The sequence below is a fragment of the Chiloscyllium plagiosum genome, unplaced genomic scaffold (genome assembly GCF_037043375.1).
Source record: "Chiloscyllium plagiosum isolate Xiang-an unplaced genomic scaffold, Cpla_swu_hap1 HiC_scaffold_49, whole genome shotgun sequence".
In the NCBI taxonomy this organism is placed as follows: domain Eukaryota; kingdom Metazoa; phylum Chordata; class Chondrichthyes; order Orectolobiformes; family Hemiscylliidae; genus Chiloscyllium; species Chiloscyllium plagiosum.
Genome location: NW_028270187.1, coordinates 16,355,370 through 16,377,905, shown reverse-complemented (window position 1 = coordinate 16,377,905; position 22,536 = coordinate 16,355,370). Strand labels below are relative to the sequence as shown.

The 22,536-nt window shown below is 45.2% G+C and overlaps 1 long non-coding RNA gene across 1 annotated transcript; it reads right to left on the bottom strand.

Moving 5' to 3' along the window:
• Positions 1-321: 321 nt before the first annotated feature.
• Positions 322-22,237, bottom strand: LOC148135622 (uncharacterized). Its single transcript, XR_015755079.1, has 3 exons — positions 22,208-22,237; positions 15,425-15,550; positions 322-1,094 (listed from the first exon to the last, which is right to left on the bottom strand). It is a non-coding gene; the product is annotated as an uncharacterized LOC148135622 (long non-coding RNA).
• Between the last annotated feature and the right edge of the window lie 299 nt (positions 22,238-22,536).

Sequence of the window (22,536 nt, the reverse complement as noted above, 5' to 3'; positions counted from 1 at the left end):
AAAAGCCCTTTTCCAGCACCACTCTGATCAAGGCTCTGCTTTCCAGCATCTGCGGTCCTCACTTTTCCACTGCTGGTGATTATATGTTAACCAAAAGCAAAATGGCGTAATGATGATTTTGATGGTGGGAAGGTTGCTGTGATCACATTTCTGGGTCAGAGAAATGTTGAAAAAGAACGCTTCACAGCTCACTGAACGAGAACTGAAAAGCTGTTAAATCAAACCCCAGACAGGGAGGCAATATTTCCCTGATGTTTGAGTAACTGGAAAGTGATGGTGTCCGGGACTAGACAGGATTTTGTTTTACAGGAGGTTGAAAGCTTTAAAACTGTTATATTCACAGTTCAATTTATTTTCTTTAATTTTATTTGCTGTGCAAAAAACGTTTACAACATTTTAAAGCCAAAATGTACAAACCTTGTGTTAAAGATAAATGTTAAATAAAATCCATCAAACCATCCCTCACTGAAAACTGTTGTGGAGGTGCAATCTCCTGGAGAATCCCTGCCCACTTCTTCCTACCCGGGTTCCATGACTACATACATACCTGGGAGATAGCAGCAGGAGGCCATTCAGCCTTTCAATCCTGCTCCACCATTCAATGGGAAGCAGCTGACCATCCAGCTCAGTCTCCTGTTTCTGCTGTGTTCCAATCCCCTTTCATGACTTTACCTTGAAGAACTATATCTAAGTCCTCCTTTGGCTTCACTGCCTTTTGTTCCAGTGACGTTGCGGTGTTACTGTGTGGGTATAGGCACGGGTAATGTGATGGTGCTGCCTCCTGGAGGATGTACTCAACATCCCACATCATCCTGCTGTAACATCAACCGGGGTTCAGCAACTCGAGATAGAAACCATTTCCAGGATATGGGCATCACTGGCTCAGCCAGCATTTAAACCCCATCTCTAGTTACCCTTGAGAACACGGTAGTGAGCTGCTGTCTCGTACCATTCACAGTCCATTTGGTGCAGAGAGACCGACAATGCTGGGAGGGAGAGTGTTGCAGGAGTTTGGCCCAGTGATTCTCTATCTTTGGTTCTTCAAATATTGTTAAACTTAATCACCAGTCTGCAAATCTTCACCATCTCGCACCCTGTATAAAGGAATATGTACAGATTAGAAATTCAGAACAGATAATTCTAATTTCTCTGGAATATTTTTCCCCTTTGTTCCCCCAAAGCTGTAACCCTCCAGCCCACTTACTCTCTCCCACCATTCTGACTCTGCTGTCCCCTAATGTACACCCTCCCCATTCTCATGGAGTTACTGATAAACAGATCCATGCCACCCCTTTCCTTCCCTGGTTAGACTCTGCACCCTTTCTGGGTTCACTTCCTTTCCCTTCAGTTGCTGCAAGTCAACAATGTAACAGCAGAATGAAACAAAAGGGAACAGACAGGGAGGTGGCAGATCCTGGACAGAAGAGGAACCTTCAGGCTGGGAGAATGGGTCAGATCCTTCTTTGTTTCTCAGAGGTCGATTCCCAGCATTACAACAATTTGGGGATGGAACTTGGTTCCACGTGAGTGTGATGGCACTTTGACCCCCCCCCCCCCAACTGATCAATACTATAAGCAGACGTGCCCCTTCTCCACCCAATCACAGTGTGAATGCTTTCTGCTGGTTACCCAAAACACATGCTCCAAAACCCATCCACATTCTGTACATGTACAGTACCAGGTTTCCCTGCACACGTGTGATCCCTGCCTCAGGGATTGTGGGAGTTATGGTCCCCATGAAGCCTGTGGAGACCTGTTGCTGGAAAGTGAATGAAAAGTGTGGGGTGGAGGGTGTTGTGTATCCGATCCCCATTCAGACACACAGGACATGTGAGCTGTCACTCGGGCGGCACGGTGGCACAGTGGTTAGCACTGCTGCCTCACAGCGCCTGAGACCCGGGTTCAATTCCCGCCTCAGGCGACTGACTGTGTGGAGTTTGCATGTTCTCCCCGTGTCTGCGTGGGTTTCCTCCGGGTGCTCCGGTTTCCTCCCACAGTCCAAAAGATGTGCAGGGTCAGGTGAATTGGCCATTTTAAATTGCCCGTAGTGCTAGGTAAGGGGTAAATGTAGGGGCATGGGTGGGTTTCGCTTCGGCGGGTCGGTGTGGGCTTGTTGGGCCGAAGGGCCTGTTTCCACACTGTAATGTAATCTAATCTAATCTATTTTTATAAATGACCTGGAAGAGGGGTTAGAAGGTTGGGTGAGCAAGTTTGCGGATGATACGAAAGTCGGAGGAGTTGTTGACAGTGAGGAAGGATGTGGAAGGTTACAGCAGGATATAGAGAAGCTGCAGAGCTGGGCAGAAAGGTGGCAAATGGAATTCAATGTAGCTAAGTGTGAGGTGATTCACTTTGGGAAGAATAACAAAAAGATGGGGTACTGGGCTAATGGTCGGATACTTGGTAGTGTGGATGAGCAGAGGGATCTTGGTGTCCATGTACACAGATCTCTGAAAGTTGCCACCCAGGTAAATAGTGCGGTGAGGAAGGCATATGGCGTACTGGCTTTTATTGGTAGAGGAATTGAGTTCCGGAGTCCTGAGGTCATGATGCAGTTGTATAAGACTCTGGTGCGGCCGCATCTGGAATATTGTGTGCAGTTTTGGTCGCCATACTATAGGAAGGATGTGGAGGCACTGGAACGGGTGCAGAGGAGGTTTACCAGGATGTTGCCTGGTATGGAAGGAAGATCGTATGAGGAAAGACTGAGACACTTGGGGCTGTTTTCATTAGAGAAAAGAAGGTTTAGGGGTGACTTGATTGAGGTGTACAAGATGATTAGGGGGTTAGATAGGGTTGACAGTGTGAACCTTTTCCCGCGTATGGAGTCGGGTATTACAAGGGGGCATAGCTTTAAATTAAGGGGGGGTAGATATAGGACTGAAGTTAGGGGTAGGTTCTTCACTCAGCGAGTCGTAAGTTCATGGAATGCCCTGCCAGTAGCAGTGGTGGACTCTCCCTCTTTCTGGGCATTTAAGCGGGCATTGGATAGGTATATGGAGGATAGTGGGTTAGTATAGGTTAGGTGGGCTTGGATCGGCGCAACATCGAGGGCCAAAGGGCCTGTACTGCGCTGTATTCTTCTATGTTCTATGTTCTATGTTTACTGAGACATCTGCTGAGAAAACTCGATTTCTGATGTAAGGAATATACATTCAGCCAATTGCGGGGTGGGGAGGTTAATAAGGGGCAGCAAATTTTAAGAGAGGTGGCTCAGTGGCTAGCACTGCTGCCTCACCGCGTCAGAGACCCGGGTTTGATTCCAGCCTTAGGCAACTGTGTGGAGTTTACACATTCTCCCTATGTTTGCGTGGGTTTCTTCTGGGTGTTCCGGTTTCTTTCCACAGTCCAAAGATGTGCAAGTTTGATGGATTGGCCATGCTAAATTGCCTACAGGGTCCACGCATGTGCCAGTTAGACAATTAACAACAGGAAATGCAGGGTTACAGGGAATGGATGGGTCTGAATGGGATGCTCACTATAGGGTTGGCGTGGACTCGATGGATGAATACCCTGTTTCTGCACTATAGGGACTCTATTCTATTCTCATGAAGAAGAATGTACCTATCTCAATGTGTTCTGAATCTGTGGAATTCCCTATTCAAAATGTAGTGGATGCCTGGGCAATGAACAAACTTAATGAAAAGATACAGATGTTTAATTTGCAATGCGTTGAAGGGTGAGAGAGCGCAGGCGGGAAAATCCAGCTGAGAGCAAGGTGAGCTCAATCATTACCGTATTAAATGGTGGAGATGGTTCGAAGGGCTGCATTGACTCTCCTGTGCCCAGTGCTTATCTTCTTACGGTAATAATTGGAAAGCTGAATCCAAAAATCACCACCTTCAGAAAATGCAGGATACTCAGATGGATTAGCATTCCAAACTTAGATAGTGAGGAATCGAGTAGGAGATAATGATTTTGCAATTTTACACTGAGGGGACACAGTGATTTATGGTTTTCGACTGTGTGGGACATTCACACCGTCCAGAATACTCTGTTGTGAATATCTATCCTGTACTTTACTACAAAGCCAAGGTCTCTGACAATGAAACCCAAAACACCGCCTCCCCACGTAATCTGATAAAAGACTTGAGAAGTCTGGTTGAATTTAGAACACAGATGGAAAACGGTAAGATTAAATCCAATCCCAAGATCCTGTGCTTAAACAAAGGAGACGACAATAGGATGAGGCAGGAGTTGGCTAATGCAGACTGGAAGCAAAGACTTTAGGGTGGGACAGTTGATGGACAGTGGAGGAATATCAAAGCAATTTTTCAAAGTGCTCAGTAAAAACATATATCAGTGAAAAGGGAGGACTGTAGGAAAAGGAGTAATCTGCCGTTGGTGTCTAAGGAAATAATGGAGTCTATCAAATTGAAATTGAAGGCATAAAAATTGGTAAAGACCAAGGAGAAACTGGGAGATTAGAACAACTTCAAAGATTAACAGAAAGCTTGATGGGATTAGGGATAAAATGTAATGAGTAGCTATCTCCAGGGACAGAATAGCAGTTTACACTGCTGGAGGGGAACATATTGTGTGGGGAACATATGGTCACTGTAACTTTTGAAGAACTTAACTGTTACCATAGGGACAATCCTGATCAAGTTAAAAATCACAGCACACTCCAAAAACTTGTATTTCCAAATACAAGGTGGACTATAACCTGGTGTTGTGTGGTTTTTAACTTTGTCCATCCCACCCCAACCCCGGCTCCTCCACATCAGAATCCTGATAGACAGCCCCACTGAAACTGAAGCGCCTGTCAGGCACTTGAGGGAGCCAAAGGGGCGTGGGGGGAGGGGTGTGTGGTTTAACCACAAAGTGCTGAACTGGACTAGACTTTCTAACTGCTGTTGCCATGGAGATAATCCTTAGAGATAGACTCTATTCAAAGTCACAAACCACAAAGGTAGAAAAATGGGAGGTGTACATCGGACAGGCGGGGAGTTACCTGATGCTGCCTGGAGGTGTTTTGCACGTAAAATATCCAGGTAACTACCATGTCTCATCAATAAAGACTCAAAAAAGACCTCTCAAAGTTCTGTGCCCAGTTATTCCTACCCAGCAGGTTTCAGGAATATGAGGTCACAGCAGTCAGTCTTCACAGTTGAGGATACGAAGAACATGCCAGTAATTGATAAGGAGACTGAGGAAGGTGAGGACCAAGATAACCATTATCATGAAAGAGTTAGAGCTGGGCAAGGTATTGGAGCTAAAGGTAGACAAGTCTCTTTTCCCTGATAGAATACATCCCAGGATACCAACAGAGTTAGGGGGAGAAATAGCAAATGCACTTAGTCATAGAATCCTACAGCAGAGACAGGCCCTTTGGCCCAAGCCGATCAGAATGTCCATCCATGCTAACCCCATTTCCCTGCACTTGGCTCATCTGCTTCTGAAACTTTCCTATCCATGTATTTGTCCAAATGCCTTTTACATGTTGTTAACAGACCCGCCTCAACCACTTCCACTGGCAGCTCAGTCTGTACACATTCCACCCTCTGTGTAGAACAGTTGCCCCTCCGGTTCGCTTTTATTCTTTCTCCTCTAACCTTAAACTGATACCCTCCAATCCTTACTTCCCTGTGAAAAACACTGAGTGCATTCACCTTACCCAGGCCTCTCGTGACCTTATACACTTCTTTAATATATTCCCCCTCGGTTTCCTCTGCTCTAAACAAAAAAGTCCTCGCTTGTCCAACCTCTCCCTATAACTCAGACCCCTGAGACCTGGCATCATTCTTGTAAATTTCTTCTGCACCTTTCCAGTTGAATAACTGAAACCTACACTGCATCCATCACATTTCCCGTGTTTCCCCACGGCGCTGGAACCGACGTGACAACACCAATGGATTACGATCCATGATCGATAATTCACTCCATGACAACAATCCCATTTTCAAAGCTTTTTCCATGATGCAGGAATCCTTTTGTCTTCTTGGTTTCATGGTTAATTGTCCTCATACAAAACCAATCTGTGGCTGAACTGTTCCTGGGAAATGTGCCATGATTTTTTAAACTTTCAAAAACCAAATGAAATCTCTCTCTACAGTCATCACACTAACACGGACTTTGCTGTCTCAGTACTTTTTCCAGCCACACTGACATTTGAAATATTCGTTCACGGGCAGAATGCACACCTTTCGTTCCAGATGAAAAGGCCAATGATATCCAGATCGGCACGGATCCAGTAACTATCAAAATTGAACATGAAATTCAATTTGAATTTCTCAACTGCAAATTCCCCCTTTCAGTACTCTACAACAGAGAAAACAAAGTGCTGGAGATCCTCAGCAGGTCTGGCAGCATCTGAAATGGTGACAGATGTAGGAAACATTGCAGCCTGAAAGAAGTGTTTAGATGATTACACCAGGAACGTGCGCTTGATGACCAATATGGAGAAGATGGGGGCATTGTGTTCAACAGTTTTAGACCAGAGACTCTGACCCCATTTTATTCGGTGTTTCTCTGAGATTCCCTCTTTTCGGAAGCAGGCAGGAGTGGGAAGCAGTAGAGAATGTAAATGATGTGTGACCTTCCGAGTGAGAGGATTCGAGTACAGGAGCAAGGATTCCTTTCTGGAAGGGCCTTTGTGAGACCACACCTGGGGTACTGTGTACACCTTTGTTCCCCTTTCACAAGTAAAGTTATCCTGGTTATTGAGAGAGAGTAAAGGAGGGTCACCAGCCTGAGTCCTGGGATGTGTAGATAGTTAAGGGCTGCAGATGCTGGGAGTCAGAGTTGATCTGGGGAAGTGCAGCAGGTCAGGCAGCATCAGAGGGGCAGGAAAGTTGATGTTTTGGGTCAGGACAGTTTGTCAGTCCGGATGAATAGTCCTGACCCGAAACATCAACTTTCCAGCCCCATCGTATTCATGCTGGTCATCAAGCGCCTATTTATTCTAGTCCCACGTTCTGGCACTCAGCGTGTAACCGATATTGTAGTGCTTGGTGTGATCATCTTAACACTTCTTCAAGGCTGCAATGTTTCCTGCATCTGTCACCATTTCAGATGCTGACAGACTTGCTTAGGATGTCCAGCAATTTATGTTCTTATTGTAGATTTCCACCATTTTGCTGAAGCACCTAGAGTCATAGACATGTATACAGCTCCATATTTTCTTGACTCACATTTCTGAGATGGCAGGACTGATGGCTGAAGAGGGACTCAATCCTCGTTTAATCCTCCTTTTCTTTGGCTTTCTGAGCTGCTGACTACATCACTAATATTCTACCTCCCATTCCCTGACCTGAATCTGACCCATCTAAGCCGACACTTTAATTCCCATCCCCCAGCCAGACTAGTTGCAAACTCACCAATAGAACTGGCAAAACCACCCACAAGATTTGTCTCAGCTCTGCCCAGGGGTAACCGGTCAGGCTGGTATAGGTCCCACCTAACCCAGAAACAGTCCCAGTGCCTGAAGAATCAAAACCCTTCTCTGGTACACCATTTCCCCAGCCACACATCCAGCTGATCTACCTTCTCATTCCTGCTCTCATTAGCACATGGCACTGGGAGTAAGTCTGACATTATTACATTTCAGGAGCTACATTTTAATGCATCTCTGCTCTCCCTATGTCCAGCTTTCAGGCCCTCATCCCTCTGTTTAGCGATGTCGTTGATATCTGTGTGTTACACGACCACGGGCTGTTTACCCTCCAGCTCAAGAATGTCCTGCAGCGACTCCATGATATCATGGATCTTGGCACCAGGGAGATTACATACCATCCTGGATTCAAGTCTGTGGGCACAGAAGTGCCTGGCTGTACCCCTGATTTTTGAATCCCCTGTCACTACAGCCCTGCCACTCTCAGTCCTCTTGTTCTGATCAGCAGAGCTCTCTGTGGTGTCATGAAACTGGCTGTTGCTGAATTCCGGAGAAGCCACCCCACCCATTCCCACCCTTATAGAATCCCAAGCGGTATACAGTATCTGTATGAGAAGGGGATAACAACGGGGGACTCCTGTACTCGCTTCCTGAGTCTTTTACTAGATCTGATGTTCACCCATTCCCTTTCTGCCTGTGTACCCCTCACCTGCAGTGTGACTAACTCACTAAACGTGCTGTGCATAACATTCTCAGTATTGCAGATGCTCCACAGTAAGTCCACTCTCAGCTCCAGCTCTGAAAAGCAGTTTCCCAGTAGCTGCAGATGGGAACCCTTCCTGCACACATAGCCGTCTGGGACACTGGAAGCGGCCCTTATTACCCACATTGTGCAAGAGGAGCACACCATGGGTCTGAGGGCTCCTGGCACAATGTCTCTCTACATTCATCTAGTTACTCCCATTACGAGAATTTAAATGAGTGAGCAACCTTCCTTCACTTCAAACATGTCCATTATAATAACAAAGAAACCATCTTTACTTAAGCTGATATGTCATACTTTAAAAACTTAAATACTCCACAGGTGTCACTGACAAATTGGCTATTCCCATTGGGACTGTGAATTTCTGAAAGGCCTGAACTAAAACTGAGTTTCTGCTTCACCTTCTCCCTGTCTCACCTCACTAGTTACACCCAACTCCAAAACACTCTCATTGAGCCAAGCAGCCCTCACAGTGCAGCCCTGTCATTTTCATTGTCTGCTCACACCTACACTGCCCCAGCCTCCTGTACTGTTCCAATGCATCTCAATGGGAGCTCAGGACCAGCACCTCATCTTTCAATTCAGCCCTTTGTAACCCCAGAGTCAAAATGGACTTCAGCAGTTTCTGAATGAACAAACAGTTGTCAGAATCTGGAACATTCCATCTGAAATGGTGCTGGAATTTGAGTCCACAAGGAATTTCAATGAGAAATTTGCAGAGAATTGAAAGTAGGGAGTTTACAGATTAATATTATAAAGTGGATGATCGAGACTAAATCTGACAGTTCCTGCAAAGAGACGAGGTGTAATTTGGATAAATCTGTGCTCTCTCTCAGGCCAATGCCTCCTTCCACAGCTGCAGGGCCAAGAATTGAACACATACCCAAAGGGTGACCCAGCCATGGACTTGAACATCTTTCTGCTTTTGGCTTGACAAAAATATTGAAGATATTTTCCCACAGACAGAACAGACAAACCCTTCTCCTTCCACAGTTTAATGCCAATGATATTCAGATCCTGATGACTCCGCTGACTGTAGAAACCTGTTTGAGATCCCAGTCTCAATTATTCTCAATTAATATCCTACAAAATGAATTCACAAAACAAAGCTCACAGTCAGTGCAAGATGAATAGTGAAGGCAAACACTTCTCTTGGTATGTGTTTGATGTGTAAATGGTCCTCTTCAAATCACCCCGCCCCCACCCAGGACGGGGACACGTGCATGCTCCTTGCGGTACCTTGCCCCAAGTAAAGATGGCAGCCATAACCCAGGTCCTCTCACTGCCTGAGGCCCAAGCCATCTTCCCCTTTGCTGCAAACGTGGGACCAAGATTTTCGGCCCAACAATTCCACACCAACCCTCCGAAGTTAATCCCACCCAAACCCATTCCCCTATCCTATTACTGTCCAATTACCCAGACTAATGCACATCCCTGAACACTACAGGAAATTTAGCTGGGCTAATTCACTTGACCTACACATCTTTGGACTGCAGGAGATAGGGGTTAAAGAGTAACTAATAGGTGGGGACAGAGTCCAAAGAGACACAGGAACATTTGGAAAGACAAAGGACTGGGAAGTTGGAAAGCTGTTAATGGAGGGGACAGGAACCTTCTAGCATCTCAGTGGCGGTGGTGGAAATGGTGGCTGATGATCTACATTGTGCCGCAAAAAAGACCCTGAGCTTCCAGTTGCCTGCTCTTTAATACACAAGACTGTTCCCTGTCCAACATCTCTGTCTCATGCTTACTGCAGTGTTCCAATGAAGCTTGATACAAGCTGGAAGAACACTTCAGAACATACCAAATGGTCTCCTATTTCAAGGACTGAAATTTTCCCTCACATGCGGTCAACAATGCCCTCCAGTGCATCTCCTCCACTTCCCACACCACTGCCCTTGAACCCCACCCCTCCAAATGCAACAAAGATGGAATCCCACCATACTCACTTTCCACCCAGATACAACTCATCATCCTCTGCTATTTCCACCATCAGATCCAACCACCTGAGATATATTTCCCTCCCCACCCCTTTCAGCATTCCACAGAGACCATATCCTCTGTGACTTCCACGTTCGATCACGCTCCCCACCAACCCATCCTCCACTCCAGGCACCTTCGCTTGTCACTGCAAGAGGTGGAAAACCTGTGCCCACACCTTCCCCTCACCTCCATCCAAGGCACCACAGGATCCTCCCACATCCAGGCATAGATTTCCCTGCCCACCCAAACACCTCACCTATTGTGTCCTTTCCTCTCAGGACGCCAAATTGTGGAATATTTCAGGGAATATTTCTGGGACACATTCACCAACGAACCCCATCGCCCTGTGGCCGACCACTTCAGCTACCTGCCCCCCGCGCCCCCACCCCCCACCGCCAAGGACATGCAAGTCCTCCACCACAAAATCTGAGCCACCCGACACCTGGAGGAAGAATATCTTGGGAACTTTCAACCACACGGCATCAAGGTTTCCGTATCTCCCCTCCCCCACCTTATCTCAGATTCAACCCTCCAACTCGGCACAACCCTTTTGAACAGTCTCACCTGTCCATCTTCCTTTCCAATTATCCATTCCACCCTCTCACCACTTCCTCCCATCTAAAAAAACCTTTTGCCTCCCTAGCTCCCTTCCCCCAACCCCAAACACCCCTCCCTATTTATCTCTCAGCCGTATCCCACCACCCACATTTCTGATGAAGTGCTGACATGCCCAATACGTCAATTCTTCTGCTCCTTGGATGCTGCCTGACCTGCTGTGCTTTTCCAGCGCCACACTTTAACATAAGCTGGAAGAACAACACCTCATCTCCCACTCGTAAACCCTGCAATCCTCTGGCTTCAACATCAAATTTAATAATTTTAGGTCCTGAACTCCCCCACGTCCTAGTGTCTTTGCCCCCTACCCCACATACCAGGCCTTGTTATTATGTAGCCTACCATTACACATTACCTATGGTTAGCCACTAACAGTCCCCATATACAGCTATTCACCCCCACCCCCCGGCAGATCGTTATCCACTCCTTTGTCCAACTGCACTTATCTCTCTCTTTGGACTCTATCCCCACCTATCATCTACTCCTTAATCCCTACCTTCTGCATAAAAACCGACATTTTTTTCTCAGTAACATCAGTTCCTGAGGAAGTGTCACTGGATCGAAAATGCAAACCGATTTCTCTTCACAGATGCTGCCAGATCTGCTGAGCTTTTCCAGTACCTTCTGCTTGTTGTGTGTGATTTACAGCATCCGCAGTTCTTTTGGTTCTAATTTACCCGGAGTATCTAATTCAGGTCCAGCAGACTGAAACAGTGTTTATCAACCCTCCCAGTCCACACTAACTCCATCTCTCTCCCAGTATCTGCTGTCTCTCCCACTCCCTTCACACTCACTGGGTCCTCCCTCACCGTGACACTGTGCCTGCAAAGATGATGGTCATTTGTTGGCCTGCTGGACCCACCCCTCATTCACTCCCATTGGCTGGAGGACCACGCCAACTCTCCTATTGGTCTGAAAATGTGTCAATCAGCCAGGCCCCATTGTGACCTGAGTGGTGGGATCCTCCCAGGTGCATGAAAGGCTGAGGAGTGACCTCATGGAGGTTTATAAAATCATGAGGGGCATGGGTAGGATAAATAGACAAGATCGTTTCCCTGGGGTGGGGGAGTCCAGAATGAGAGGGCATAGGTTTAAGATGAGAGGGGAAGAATTTAAAATGGATCTGAGGGGCATTTTGTTTTCCCATTGAGGTTGGTGCGTGTATGGAATATTCTGTCAGGAAGTGAAGGATGTTGGTACAATTATACCATTTGGCATCAGGATGGGTATATGAATGGGAAGGGTGCAGAGTGATATGTGCCAAGTGTTGGCAAATGGGTCTAGATTAGGTTGGGATATCTGGTCAGCATTGACCAGTTTAACCAAAGGGTGTATTTTCATGCTGTACATCTCTACAGCTCTGCCCTGTGATGAGCTTCATCATTCACAGTGAATGGGTCAGTATCACAGAGCACAGGGGCTGGGGGATATTACTCCCATTGGGGCTGTAGTCTCTCCCTCTGGAGATGTTGCCAGTCAGTCCAAACTCACCTCCCATTTGGACATAGCCCTCCAAATCCTTCCTTAAAAAAAGTTAAATTTCAAATTTGTTTTGACAATAACGACTGAATCTGCATCCAGCTGTCTTTCAAACTATCCCAGATGCTCAGAACTTAGTCAGTAAACTAATCTTCACATTTTTCTTTGCATTATTTGCCAGTTACCTGAAAATAGTTACTAAAAATTGTGACGTTAAAAATTTCTCACTCTGTCTCTCTGTAAATGAAATACCCTGGAAACATATCAACTCCTGGTCGAAATCACTGCTTAACCTTCTCAGCTCCAAGGAGAATTGTCTGGCCTTCTGCTAACTCTCCATAAAAGAGAAACCTATCTTAATTTTAATTTATTATAGCCATAGAGATGTACAGCACAGAAACAGACCCTTCAGTCCAACTTGTCCATGCCGACCAGATATCCTAAATTAATCTGGTCCCATATGCCAGCACTTGGCCCATAGCCTTCTAAACCTTTCCCAATCACATAACCAGTAAGATGCCTTTTAAATGTTGTAACTGTACCAGCCTCCACACTTTCTCTGGCAGCGTGTTCCATACACACACCACGTTCAGCTTGAAACTTTGCACCTAATAATCCTTTTCAATCTTTTCCCTCACGCCTGTGCTTTCTAGTTTTGGACTCACCTAAACATGAATAAGACCCTGGCTGTTTATCCTATCCATGCCCCTAACGATTTTATCAACTTCTATGGTCACCTCTCAGCATCCGATCCTCCAGTGAAAACAGCCACAGTCTATTCAGCCTCTCACTATAGCTCAATCCCTCAACCCTGGCAACATCTTTGCATCTTTTCTGAATCCTTTCAAGTTTCACAATATCATTCCAATAGCGGGGAGACCAGGACTGAAAGCAGAATTCCAGAAGTGGCTGAATGAATGTCCTGTACAGCCGGAAAATGTAATCACAACTCCTGTACTCAATGCACAGACCAATAAAGACAAGTACACCAAACACTTTCTCCACTATCGTGCCTATCTATGATTCCACTTTCAAGGAACTATGAAACTGCACTCCAAGGTGTCTTTGTTCAGCAACACTCCCCAGGACATTCCCATTACGTGTATAAGTCCCACCCTAATTTGCTTTTCCAAAATGCAGAACCTCACATATATCTAAATTAAATTTCATCTGCCACTCCTCAGCCCATTTGATCGGAGTCTCATTGTACTCTCAGGTAACTTTGCTGTCCATTGCAATTCAAATTTTGGTGTCTATTGTAAACCTACTCACCATAGCTTCTATATTCACATAGAAATCATTTACCTAAATGGCAAAAAGCAGTGGACCCAGCACCCAGCCTGACAGCACATTGCTCATCACAGGCTTCCAGTCCAAAGAGCACCCTCCACTATGACACTGACTGCTCAGCAAAGTTAGAGCTCATGGCATACAGGGAGAACTAACCATTTGGATACAGAACTGGCTCAAAGGCTAAAGACAGAGGGTGGTGATGGAGGGTTGCTTTTCAGACTGGAGGCCTGTGACTAGTGGAGTGTTACAATGATCACTGCTGGATCCACTACCTTTCGTCATTTATATCAATGACTTGGACGTGAACATAGGAGGTATAGTTAGTGAGATGACACCAAAACTGGAGGTGTAGTGGACAGTGAAAAAGATTACCTCAGAGTACAATGGGATCTTGATCAGATGGGTGAATGGGCTAAGGAGTGGCATTTTGGGAACGCAAATCTTAGCAGGACTTATGCACTTAATGGTAAGGTCTTGAGGAGTGTTACTGAACAAAGAGACCTTGGAGTGCAGTAGATAGGATAGTGAAGGCGGCATTTGGTATGCTTTCCTTTATCGGACAAAGTATTTAGTACAGGAGTTATGAGATCATGTTGCAACTGTATAGGACATTGGTTAGGCCACTTTTGGAACGTTGCATATAAATCTGGTCTCGCTCCTATTGGAAGGATGTTGTGAAACTTGAAAGGGTTCAGAAAAGATTTACAAGAACGTTGCCAGGGTTGGAGGATTTGAGCTCGGCTGGGGGTTGAATAGAGGTTGAATAGACTGGGGCTGTTTTCCCTGCAGCGTCGGAGGCTGAGAGGTGATATTATCTATGTATATAAAAACATGAGGTGTATGGATAGGATAAATAGACAAAGTATTTTCCCTGGCGTGGAGGATCCCAGCACTAGAGGGCATAGGTTTACGGTATGACGGGAAAGACTTTAAAGAGACTTGAGAGGCAATGTTTTCACACAAAGAGTGGTACGTGTATGGAATGAGCAGCCAGAGGAAGTGATGGAGGCCATTACGATTGCAACGTTTAAAAGGCATCTTCATGTGTATATGAATAGGAAGGATATGGGCCGGGTGCTGACAGGTAGGACTAGATTGCGTTGGGATATCTGATTAGCATGTACTGGTTGGACCGACGGGTCTCTGTTTCTGTGCTGTCCATCTATGACTCTTTGACCTTCCAGCCAATTCCGTATCCAAACAGCTAGTTCCGCCAGAATTCTATGGCGTTGAACCTGCTAACCAGTGTGTTATGTGAAACCTTGTGTCTTTCTCAAGTCCAAGTTAATGATTTCAATGCACAAAGCCATGCTGACTCTCCCTAATCATTTCTTGCTTTTCCAATGACATGTAAATACTGTCCCTGAGAATCCCTTCCAACAACTTCTCTGCCACTGACTTCACGCTCACTGGTCCATAGTTCCCTAGCTTTTCCTTACCACCTTTCTCAAATAATGGCACCAGTCTTCCAGCACCTCACCAGTGGCGATCAATGATACTAATATCGCAGCGAGGGGCCCAGCAAAAGCTTCCCTAATTACCCACAAAGTTCTGGGATACACCTGATCAGATTCCAGGGATTTATCCACCTTTATGCATTTTAAGACATCCAGTACCTCCTCCTCTGTAATATGTACACTTGCCAAGTTATCACTATTTATTTCTCCAACTTCTCTAAATTCCATACCCCCTTTCAGTAAAAACTGACATGAAATACTTATAGAATCTCTCCCACCTCCTGCTGTTCCATAGACAGTCTTGTTGATCTTTGAGGGTCGCTATTCTCTGCCTAGTTATTCTTTTGTCTTTAGTGTATTTGTAGAATCTCTTTGGATTCTCCTTAAACCTATTTCCCAAAGCTATCTCATGTCCCCTTTTTTGCCTCCTGGTTTCCCGCGAGTATACTCCTACTGCCCTTATAGTCTTCTAGGGATTCACACAAACACAGTGGTCTGTACCTGCCATATCCTTCCTTCATTTTCTTGACCAGAGCCTCAATTTCGCAGGTCACGCAGCATTCTCGACGCCTCCCAGCCTTGACCTTAACAGGAACATACTGTCTGTGTACTCTCATTGTCACAGGCCTATGGAGGCAATGACAGATGAGGACAGAGAAACAATCATTTATCAGTAAAGAGGTAGTGTTGGGAAAGCTAACAACTCATCCTTATCTCTATAATTCCTCTCTAGCTTCAGAACTATCACTATCTCTGCATCAAAAACATCTCAATCTCTGCAACATCCTCCAATCTCTAATCCCCTCCAGTCTCAACACCCTATCTTTAATCATGTCCACCCTCACAAATCTCTGTGATGTGCCTTTCTTTAATTCCAGCCTTCAGGATAACCCATTTTTATTTCAGATTCCTGCACCCAGAGCTCCACAATGTCCCGCTTAACCTCTGTCACATTTTCCTCCAAAAAACCTTAATCAATCACGTATCATCTATTCTAATATCACCTTCTCTGACCTGGTTTCTATTGTGGCTTGTCATATTCCTATATTACGTGTCTGTGGTCTACATGACAGAAAATGGTTTTGTGGTCCATTGGGTTTATGCTGTAAAGAAATCTCCCAGCTAACTATTTTAATCCCATTTTCCAGCACAGAGCCCATAGACCTGTCAGCCTTGGCCTTGCAAGTGTGTTCCTAAATAGATTTTAAATGCCATCGGGATTTCTGTCTCTCACTCTCTTCCAGACAGTGAGGTTTAGTGCAACTGTTGCTCTGTGCTGTCACCCACAGGGTTCAGAGCAGCTGGGTCTGTGCGAACCACAGATCGCCCACACATTGTGCAGGATGGCAGGGTCCCTGAGAGGGGGGCACAGGATATTTACCAGGATGGTTCAAGGAATGGGGGATTTTAGTTGCAGAATTTGTGGGGCTTTTTTAACATTAATTGTTCACGTGACATGTGTGTTGCTAATACACATCAAGAATAACCATCCACAATTAATGGACTCTCCTTTTCAACCTCTCCCCTTGCTTGTGCTGTAGTAATATTCAGGTTAACCACTACCAGACATCTCTCCCGAATGAGAGAGCAGTCCTATGGTCGGGTAGGACAATGCTGACTTGATCTTTTACACAGTGATGCCACTGTGCCTCGAGGGTGGGGAGAGGGAATGCTGAAAGTGCTGGATGGGAAACCACTCAGACACAGTGCTTTATCCTGAGGATGTTCACTTTCTTTAATATTGTTGGCGGGGGGGGGGGGGGGGGGGGCGGTGCACTGATGCAGGCAAGTGGAGAATGTTCCAACATAACCCTGATGTGTACCTTATAGAGAGCAAACAGACATTGGGTATTTCGCGGTTTGGAAAAACTGAGATTGTTCTCCTTGTAGCAAAGGAAATTTGGGGAGCTGTGACAAAGCGGTTTACAAACGTTACACGTTATAATAATAATAATCCTTACACCCATTAGCTCATTATACAAGGATTACAGGACACATGTTGAAGATTTGGGAAGATCTATTGAGAGGATGGTTTGATTCAAAGGAGAATTTTTATGCAGCAAATGGCATTGATCTGGAACACAATACTCTCACACAATATGAATATCCAGGTCCTGATGAATGGAGTAATTCTGTCAAGAGTTTGGCATTACAATGACTGAGATTACCACCTGAATATCTGCCTGTAATACAAGTTTATAAAATCCGTCACTGTCAGTTCAAGTTTGAAACTCATACAATCCCCTCCTCCTGGCCCAGGATGACTGTACGCATTACCCCTGGTGGAGGTTAGCAGGCACTTCAAGGGCAAATCTGTGTGGGTTTCTTTGAGTTTCCACCTTGGGACTTCATGTGATTGAACATAGGACAGAATGTCCCAAGATTCAGTGAGATATGGAGAGCAGGATTTGCTTCCTTTTCTTTCCTTCCGTTCTGCCGCTGTGCCTCCTCAATAAGACATGGGGTGTGGAAGGCTCATGCAGCTTGATGGGCAAGATGTCTCCATTCTGACCATTGGGCAGCAAGCTCCTCCCAGTCATGAAACAGAGTATCCCTGAAAGATAGCAACTACGCATGCTTCCCACTGCCCAGTGCTCACAGTACATGTTTCGAATAATGAGGGGGCAAATCTCCGAGAAAAGGTATAACAGGAAAGTTCCAAAAGGATTATAAACAACTTACAGAGAGATATTCACAGGAAACGTGGGCAAAAAGTTGGCAAATAGAGTATAACTTGGGATAAACTGTAGAAAGCTGCAACACAAAGAGACTGGGGGAAAATGAGCAGGAAACACAGAAAGCTAGCACACAGTTATAACATTGAATCAGGTAGGGGAATGGAATGCTGTCCCTTATTTCAAAGAGTTTGCCATATAAGAGTTTGGAGTATATACCTTAGGACAACTAAACAAATGGCGAGTGAGACCACATCTGGAGTAACATGAACAGATTTGGTCGCTTTAGTTTCTGAAATAGAGCAGTTTATTGGAGGCATTTCAGAGAAGATCCATTGGGATGATCCCTGTTTCGAAGGGATTATCCTGTAAGCAAAGGCTGAATAAGTTGGGAATCTACTCACTGGACTTTGGAAGAATGAGAGGTGATCTCTTTGAAACATACAGGATTCTGTCGAGGTTTGACAGGGTAAATGTGGAGAGGATGTGTCCCATTACGGGTGAGTCTTGAACCAGATTCTGGGTCAGTCGCGGAATCAAGGGTTCTGTTTCACATTTGTCAAGTTAAAGGCAACACCGACAGAGGTTAGGGTTTCAGTCGCGATGGAGCTGGGGTGAGAAGGAGACAAGCAACGTTTTAGAGATTGGAATTCCTGGTGTTTGTGATTGTGTAGATGTCTGATCAGAAGGTCACCTTGGGGTCAGATATGAAAGCAATATTGTGAAGAATGTAGTTATGCCTCAGACACTTCCCAGTGAGAGGGAGGGACACAGCAGTAAGGGAAATGAATTTGGAATAGCAACTGAAGGCAATGGGTTTAACAATTACAGTGTTTCATTGGAGTGAATTGCAGCTAATCGAAGCGTGGTAAGCAGTTTGATAACTGAGTAACAGTGGAGTAATGGAGACGGATGATGGGGAGGGAGAGCTGGACATTGTCAGTGTACATGTGAAACCTAACTCAGTGCTTTTGGGCGATGTTACCTCCTGGCAGTATGTAGGTGAGAAACAGGACGGACCAAAGATAGATCCTGGAGGGACACCAAATACAATAAATTCAGAAAGGAAAGGGAGAGTGGAGATGGAGCAGGATTTTCCAATGATGGTGAGGTCAAACATTAGGTTTTAGCAGAACGGGAGAGAAGGACATAACCAGAAAAGACAGACAGACAGATCATGGAACAATATCTGTGAATTGCAAGGCGGGGAAGGCGGTGACAAGCAGGAGGATGAGAGAGAGATTTCAAATGTCCATGATTTGGCTACACTAGGGTAAATGGTCAAGATGACCTCTAATAAGGCTTGACAAGAGACTCTAGGAAATGCAAGTTTAGGACTAAAATGAGGAGCACCCTTGTGAGGCAGTTTGGCTCGGTGGGCTAGTGAAGAGGGCGGAAAGAAGCAGAGGCAGCTGATCGGATTGTCTCAATGTTATTGACAGAGAAACTCCATGTGCTCCTCACTCTTGTTGTTGGAGGGGAGGATGGAGGAGACAGGATAATGGGCATTTTTTTTATTTCCAAAACAATAAACATAACCTGTGATAGTGATTCTAAAAATAAGTGAAGAAACCTGTCGTATTTATCATTTATCAAGAATATTAAAATATACAACTGAAGTTCAGGTTTGAATCCCAAATCGGTAGAGGGTGGCTCTGAAGTCAAGAAAAAAATAACTGGAATGAAGAATCTAATGTTTGCCATGGAACCATTGGGCATGTTTTTCTGCCATTGACAATGTCCTTGAGGGAAAGAAACCCGACAGTGGCCCATCAAGTCACTCATTGTATTAATCACTGCACAGTCTCAACAAAGGAATGAAACTGGATGGATCACATTACATCTACCAATGCACTAGCAAATACAACCACACAATCAGCCTTTTTGACTCTGCAACTTCCACCTCACTATGGGCCAACAACAGCAGCAGAACTGTACTCCAGCCCAATCTGAAACTCATGGTCTGATATCCCCCACTCAACCATTAACATCAAGCCAGGGGAATCAACCCTGGTTCAATGGTGAATGCAGGAGGGCATGACAGGAGCAGTACCAGGCATACCTAAAAATGAGGTGCCAACCTGGTGCAGCTACCAAACCTGCATGCCAAACAGCACAAGCAACACCAAATAGAACTAAGTGATCCCATAACCAATAGATTAGATCAGAGTTCTGCAGTTCTGCCACACCTAGTCAAGAAGAGTGATGGACAATTAAACAACTCACTGGAGGAAGCATCACAGATATCCCCACCCTTACTGATGGAGGGGTCTCACACATTCATACAACAGATAAGAGGACAGCATTAGCAGCGATTTTCAGCAGTGCCAAGTGGATGAGCCTTCTCCATTGGTCCCTGACATCACAGATATGAATCGACTTGGTTGAAAACTCTTTTCAAATCAGATCAAGAAATGGATAAGCAGTGTAAAGGTATGGGCCCTGCCAATATTCTGGCAATAATACTGTTGGCTGTGCTCCAGAACCTGCTGCCCACCAAGGCAAGTACAGCTCCAGCACTGGCACCTACTGACTTTGTGGAACATTGCTCAGGGATGTTCCAACACAAAAACACAGGGCAAAACCAACTCAGCCAATTCCCCTCCATCAGTCCACACTCGCTCAGCAGTGAAGTGATGGAAGGTGTCATCAACAGTGCTGTCAAGCACCTGCTCAGCAATAACCTGCTCAGCGATGCCCAGTTTGGGTTCTGCCGGGGCCACTCAGCTCCTGAGCTTGTTACAGACTTGATTCACAAACTGACAGACAGCTAAATGAGGTGAGGATGACAGCCCAGTCCCACTCCAAGACCACTATTTTGACTTCAGTGATATCACCTGACCTTACCACAATCTCAGCTCATTTGCTGAAACTCTCATTCATTCTTTTTGTTAACGGTAGATTTCATTATCTAAACCCACTCCTGGCCAGCAGCCCACATTCGCCCTCCCGATAATCTCAAGAATATTGAAAACTCCACTGCTGAAGTGCTCACTTGTACCAAAACTTGCTGATCAATCAAAAGACTCCCATTTATAAGCAACAACAATTTACTTTCGCACCTTTGAATTAATTCCTGGCTGTAAGCATTCCTATCTCCCTGCACCACACACCCTTTCATATCACAATAACTCATTTTAGTTCAGACTCTCAATGATGTGTTTATTTTTGAGTTCACCTGTGTGACTGTTTCTATAGACTCCAAGGGAACATGGTCTGGAATCCCCACTCTAACCCTCTAAGATCTACTTTCTTCCTTTAAGGCATTCTTGAAAAACTGCTTATTTGGCAATGGTTTTGGTCACTGGACACAATATTCTCCATCTCTTGCCTTATGTCAAAAGTTTTCAATAATATTTTTGTGAAATTAAAACCATGATGATTTGTACAGATATCTTCTACTCTTCGATATCGCTGAGTGAATAATCTGTAATGTCTCCTACCCAACCACGTTGTGGGAGCACCTATACAATACAAACTGCAGCAGCACAAGGAAGTCAAAGATCACCCTCTCCACAGGCAACAAGGATTTGGCATTGATCGCTGGTTTCTGTGGAAGGAGAACTCATATTGCAGTTGATGTTTCAGGGAGTGCAATATAAATTATAGGGAATGAAAATGGTGCCGACTTTGACTGTCAGAAATTGAAGGAAAATGCACTCGCTTATTGGAAAAAAGAATTCTTGACTGTCAAAGATATTGTGGAAAAAATAACCTGATAATGGAACAGCATATGGTCAGAAGCCGGGCAGCAGTGGACAATTCATTTACATTCCTGAAGAAGGGCTTATGTCCGAAACGTTGATTCTCCTGCTCCTCGGATGCTGCCTGGCCTGCTGTGTTTTTCCAGCTCGACATTTTTCAATTCATTTACAAAACAGCTGTGAAAGTAATAGTAAAATATTATACAGACCAAAAATACACCCATGAGAGACTGAGGAAGCTAGATAATGAACAGGTGGACATCAGAGAACCCAGAGGTGAACCAGAGCAAAGTTCACTTTTATGAACCCACAGTCAAAGATGTCTAGCACAGAAACAGACTTCTTCAGTCCAATCTATGCCAACCAGATATCCTAACCTAATCTATCTAAATTAAATCCTATCTGCCACTCCTCAGCCCATTGGCCCATCTGATCAATATCCCACTGGACTCTGAGATAACCTTCTTCATTGTCCACAATACGTCCAATTTTGGTGTCACCTGCAAACTTACTAACTATACGGCCTCTATTCACATCCAAATCATTTAAATGAATGACGAAACAAATCCAGAAAAGAAAATACATTTCTCTGGGTTTGAATGTGCTCTATGTAAATCCTGCCCTCTGACTCTTTTTACCGGGGAAGGCTGTACATACACCCCTCTGAACTTTGCCCCCTACAAAGCTGGCGGCCGCGTACGTGTCCAGTGAATCATTGCCCCGAATAAAGATGGCGGCGCTCACTCGGGCCGATTACTCAACGAGGCATATTCCCGTTTGCTGCAAAAACGGGACTGTAAGTTTCAAACTTGTATTTTCCGATGTGTACCAAATGATTGTAAAACCTCTCAGACCATACCAACACCATTTCCCTCCCGCTTCCTGCAGTTTATTTCTTTCCTTACCGACAGGACTCTGCGGACACACATTCCGAACATCCGCACCCACCGCGAGATGATCACGTGGTATAGTCTAGTCCCGCCCTCATTCACTGATTGGTCGGAGGACTAACTGCCCCGCCAGGTCCTCCAGCTCCTTCCCCTGCCTTTCCATTGGTCCGCCGCTGACATCAATCACTTCTTCGGTCCAACCTGTCCATGCCAACCAGATATCCTAACCTAATCTCTCTAAATTAAATCCTATCTGCCACTCCTCAGCCCATTGGCCCATCTCATCAATATCCCATTGTACTCTGAGATTGTCCACAATACCAACTGTTGGCTGGAGCTTGCGC